Source organism: Capra hircus, chromosome 8 (genome assembly GCF_001704415.2).
Source record: "Capra hircus breed San Clemente chromosome 8, ASM170441v1, whole genome shotgun sequence".
Classification (NCBI taxonomy): domain Eukaryota; kingdom Metazoa; phylum Chordata; class Mammalia; order Artiodactyla; family Bovidae; genus Capra; species Capra hircus.
The window spans coordinates 102,386,055-102,392,054 of NC_030815.1; positions in this window are offsets into that span (position 1 = coordinate 102,386,055).

Below are 6,000 nucleotides of genomic sequence, written 5' to 3' on the forward strand. Positions count from 1 at the left end.
CCCCTGACTTTAATATTTTATTTTATTTATTTATTTTTGGCTGTGATGGGCCTGACTTGCGGCGTGCAGGCGTCTCTCTAGTTGTAGCGTGACGGTTTGGAAGTCGTAGCACAGACACTAGGCTGTGTAGTGGAGGCACAAAAGCTTCTCTGGTTGTGGTGCATGGACTTATTTGCCCTGTGGCACGTGGGATCCTAGTTCCCTGGCCAGGGATAGAACCAGCGTCCCCTGGATTGGAAGGCAGATTCCTACGCACTGGGCCACCAGGGAATTCCCTCCCCTTGACTCTCACCTTGTTCTGTGTGCTCTAGCCACGGTTTTTCCTTTTGGTTCTTTTAATAAGCCCTGGGCTGTCTTACCTTCAGACTTTTTCTCCCCCATACTTTTCCTTCAACCTATAAAATTCTTCCCTTCCTCCTTCTGCCTGGCGACCTTCTACTCATTCTTCAGATCTCAGCCTGTGTTGTTCTTTGGGGGAGCTTTTTCTGATCACTGTCACGGTGCTGTCACCCTCTTCCTCTTTTCCTCTCATAGCCTCTGTGAGGTTCAAAGCCTGTCCATCGTCACCCTCCACTGCCAGAGGATCAGTTCTGTGACTGGCTTCTGTCTTCACCACGTGTCTTTAGCCCCTGATTGAGTGCCTGGCACATTGTAAGTGCTCAGTAATATATGCTGGATGAATGAATGAATTAAAAAAAACATGGTGACATATCTCCTTCCTTTGGGGGTACATATAACGCAGCAGTGTGAGCTGAGTGGTACAAAGAATGAGCTACAGTGGTAAGAAGGAAGGGGTACCTTGGGTGCTGCCGTCTGAGGCTGAGTCTTGGTAAATGGAGATGTTTGTGGAGGTCGCCTTTAAGTGGAGAGAAGTGAGAAAAGTTTGGAGGGTAGGCAAGGGGAGTAGTGTTCCCATCTGGCAAGAGTGGGAAGTAGGCCTGGAGGTAGCCTGTGCCCAGACAGTTCAGCTTGGAGAGAGTGGACTCTAGCTGATGGCACTGATGGCTTTTGAACAGAGGAGCGATAGGACTAAATTAGGGCTTTAGATTCTAACATTTTAAAATTCTAAAGTTTAGAAATGGTTAATATAATGGCATTGAAACATGAATTGGAGAGAGACCAGCGAGACCTGTAAGGAGGCTGTCATAGAAGTCAAGATGCAAGGTGACCGGGGCCTGGAAAATGTAGGTGGCAATAAGAAGGGAGACAAAGGGATGTTGTACAGAAGAAAGATTAAAAAGAAGCTGGAAAGTGGAAAGAAAAGAATGAGGGAGAGGGAAGAGTCAAAGAATTTTCAGCCTGATTCAGTGAGGTGCTGTCATTATTAGAAATTGTGAAGTTAAAAGCAAGAACCAGTTTAAGGGGAGAGAAAGGAATTTGTCCATCAGACCTTTACAATGGAGTTCTTGCAATCTATTCTTTTCACTTACAGAAATTTTGTGTGGGGCCAAAAAATAAAACACAAGTGGGAGGGAGTGACAGAGAGAATATATGCAGCTGGTGGGGGTTGTTGTGGCTCTGCACTCAGAAAAATACATCCCAGAGGGAGTGCGAGATGGGGAAGGTGAATTTGCCATTCCCCTTTTGATTTCCAATACCATGTGCATTTTATGGATGACTAAGGGCTTATTCGAGGGTAATTTTGACTATTCATAGTCTGTGCTTTATATGCTGATTAGATTTGAATTCTCTGGCAAGATTTGGCTCTTTAAAATGTGTGCCAGACACTAGGCTGAGCAGTAGCAGCTACTAAGAAGACCTGTCTCAGTCACTGCATTACAGTATAGCTGAGTAGAAAGATACAAAAGCAGACAATTAAGGCTACGGTCCAGGTGAGGCATTGACAGAAGGGGGTGGGTGCAAAGAGAAAGCGAAATTGCTGGTTAGAGAGAGCAGAGGTGGCCCAGGGCCCTGGTGTTGGAGAGAGGTCGAGGTGTCATCATCAGAACAGGTAGCTGAGAGTGAAATAGGAGTGGATGAGAGCTCAGAGGAGGAGGCTGTTGAGGAAGGAGGGAGATTGAAGGGCACAGCCGGGTAGCATAGTCTCCCTCAGAGTCAGGAAAAGTCACAAAATAGAGGAATTTTCAGAGAAGTGAGAGGAGAGCTAAGGCAAGGGGATGAGGACTGAGATGAGGTAAGTGGTATTCACAGTAAGGAAGTCAATGGTGACCTCTGAGTGAAGAGTTTCAGTAAGTGGTAGAAGCAGAAAAAGGGGTCCAAGAGTGAATGGTAAGAATCTGGAAGCAAAAGGAATACATGCCACTGCTATCAACTACAGCTCCAATGAAACCAACCTAGCTATATCCCCTAGTTCCCCTAGGAAATTCCTCTGGAGAATGTTTGGGATCCCTGGATGCCATGACTTCTGTCCCAGTATGATCTGTTACTGTCCACTGGAAGACACATCGTCATCACAATACCCTGATCCAGAAAAAGGCTTTGGTCTACATAAACTTCATATTCAAGCTTGAGTGTAATCCAGCTGAGCCACAGATCTCGGCTGTGGTTGCTGCATTTTGCACTAAACATATCCATATTCTTTTCTTCCATAAGCAGAATCCACATTCCGACATGACTGCAAATGTGAACTGGCTAATAGCTTCCCTGGAGTTTACTTCTTGCAATTACCTCATCAGAATTTAGACAAGGCAACATATAACAATTTATTCCAGGATAGATTCCAGAGAGCTCTGGGTGTTTTTTTTTTTTAGTTAATGGCTCCTTGTCCTACTTAGATTGTTCTTTTCAAGAGATTTAAATAATAAGAAAAAAAACCTCTCTCTTTTCTATGTACCCATGTAGTTACCATTTCTGGTATTCTCTTCATTGCTTTTGTAGATCAAGACTTCCGTATGGTATTGTTGTCCTCCTTCCCTAAGACTTTAGCATCCATCTTGTAGTACAGGTTTGTGGTTAAATTCAACTAGTTTTTGTAAGTCTGAGAAAGTCCTTTTTCACCTTCATTTTAAAAAGACATTTTTGCTGGGTAAAGAATTCTAGGTTGACAGTTGTTTTTCTTCACAGTTGTTGCTTTACTGTCTTTTGGTACCTATTTCTAAGTCCAATATCATGCTTGTCTTGGTTCCTCTGTATATAATGTGTGTGTATGTGTTTTTTCTTGCTGCTTTCAAGATTTTTCTCTTTGTCAATGGTTTTGAAACAACTTGCTTATGATGTGCTTTGACATAGGTTTCTTCGTGTTTCTTCTGCTCGCGGTTCATTGAGCTTCTTGGGTTTGTGGGTTTATGTGTGAATGTGTGTGAATGCTCAGTCACTCAGTCATGTCCTACTTTTAGCGACCCTGTGGACTGTAGCCCACCAGGCTCCTCGTCCATGGGATTTTCTAGGCAAGGATACTGGAGTGGGCTGCCATTTCCTTCTCCAGGGGATCTTCCCAACCCAGGGATTGACCCCACATCTCCTGCATTGGCGGCTGGACTCTTTACCACTGCACCATCTGGGAAACCCACGTGCATATGCAGTTTTCAACAAATTTGGGAAATTTCCAGCCATTATTTCTTCAAATATAACTTTTATCTCCTACTGCTGGAAGTTGTCCTACAGTTCACTGGTGCCCTGTCTTTTTTTTCTCTTTGTGTTTCATTTTGAGCGGCTTCTATGGCTTTGCCTTCAAGTTCACTAATCTTTTTCTTTTTTCTGCATTAATCCACTGTTAATCTCATCATATATATATATATTAACTGCAGATATATTTTTTACCTTTAGATGTTTAATTTGGTCTTTTTTTGCATCTTCCATATCTCTGCTTAACATGCTCTGAAAGTGTGTCTTGAACATAAAAATATACAGTTGTTATAACTATTTTAATGTGCTGTCTACTAATTCTATAATCTCTGTCATTTCTGGACTGGTTTCTATTGATTTTTCTCATTATGGGTCACATTTTCCTTTTTCTTTGCATTCCTAGTAACTTTTATTGGACACTAGACACTGAATTTTGCCTTGTTGGGTGTTGGATATTTTTGTGTTCTTATAAGTATTCTTGAGTTTATTCTGGGATGCAGTTACATTACTCAGGAAGTTTTTGATCTTTTTGGCTCTTGCTTTTAAGCTCTCTTAGATGAGAACAGAGCATCATTTAGTTTAGGGCTAATAATTCCCCACAACTGAGGTAAAACCCTTCTGAGTACCTACCCAATGCCCCCATGAATTAGAAGGTTTTTCCAGTCTGGCTGGTGAGAATAAGAACTCACCCTGGTCCTGTGAGAGCCTGGGAAAGATTTTTAACTCTAATCCTTTTGGGTGGTTCTTTCCCCAGCCTCAGGGTACTTTCCTAATGTCTATGAGCTCATCAGCACTTAGCTGAAGATTTGAAGGGAGACCTCTGTAGATCTCTGAAGCTCTCTGTGCAGCTGTTTCCTCTCTGATGCTCTGTCCTGTGAACTCTAGCTGCCTTGGTCTCCTGACCTCCTCAACATAGGGTTTGAAGTTGATCTCTCCAGGCAGCTGGGGCAATCACGGGGCTCACCTTGTTGGTTTTGTTTCTTAGGGATCACCATCCTTTGTTGCTTGATGTTTCATGTATTTTGTCTAATCTTTTAAGTTGTTTCAGGCGAGAGGGAAAATCCATGCCCTGAATTGGATCCAGTCCCAAGATGTTACTCTGTCTTGGTGAGAGGCAGAAGTTTATATTGTTTAAGTCGGAAAACTTTATGAGGGCCTCTGGAGCCCTTGGCTATGCTAAGCCAAGCTGCTTATCATCAGGTCAGGAAAAGGGGTGCTTCTTGAAGAGGCTGAAAGGGATTCCGACAGAACCACAAGGAAACTGAGCCAGTCTAGGAGACGCAGGGGACTCTGCTTTTCTGTCAAGTCCTTGGCTCTCATCATTGCACTGAACTTACTATTTTACGTTCCTTTGGCAGGGAAGGTTTTGTTCTCTTCTGTTTTGAAACAATATCTCTCAACTTAGTTGAAATTCTGAAGCTTTTTTTTTTTTTCTTTAAACTTGGTTCCTACTTAGACCCTGTTTGTGTATTTGGGTCACCAAAGGCTTCTATACCTGAGGCAAATTAAAATTTCTCAGTGGTATTTACAGCAACCAGCACCTGCTCCCATAGACAACCATTGTGTTTTACCTTGAAGATGAATTACAGACATACTTTCAAAAGATCAATCCTGCATTTCAAGGGTGAAAAAATACCACTTAACAAAACATTCCAGCTGGTTAAATTTAGAACAAGAAAAAACCTGACCCAAGAATATTCTCTGGCTTTGAGCCCAGGGTATTTTTCCTTTTGGAGTGAATTTGGTACAGTTTCATTCATGTGGAGCTGTTGCCTCCCAGCATTTTATTCTGGGATGGAAGGTCAACAGCAATTGTCTTGTTGCTGAATCCAATGGACACTTCTCGGTTACTAACCTCCTTGACCTCTCAACAGTGTTTGAGATTGTTGACTATTATCTTTTCTTAATACCCTGCCTGGCTTACCTTTTCCCTTTCTAGCCGTTCTTCCTCTGCCTGCCTGTTCAGTTGATATTCTTCTCAGTTCTTTTCTGAACCCTCTTCTCACAATAAACATTCTCTTTGGGCTCTTTTATCCATACCATGGCTTCATTGGGAATTCCTAAATCTATATTTTCAGCCTAAGTTATTTTCTCCTGAATTTATATCCAGTGTATTCAACCATTCCCTTGGCATCTTCGCTTGGACAGCAAGTTGGTAACTTGACCTTAGCAGGCTCAGAGTTGCTGTCATGTTCTCCATCTCTGTAAATGGTACTTCTGAACCAAGCTAATTTCTCAGGTCAGAATTTCTCTTCTCTTACCTTTCAATCAACCACCAAGTCCTGCTGATTCTGCCTTTTTCCATCTATTACTTTATGACAAGTGGAAGGGGAAAAAGTGAAAGCAGTGACGGATTTTATTTTCTTAGACTCCAAAATTACTGTGGACAGTGACTGCAGCCTTGAAATTAAAAGACGCTTGCTCCTTGGAAGGAAAGCTGTGACAAACCTAGATAGCATATTAAAAAAACAGAGA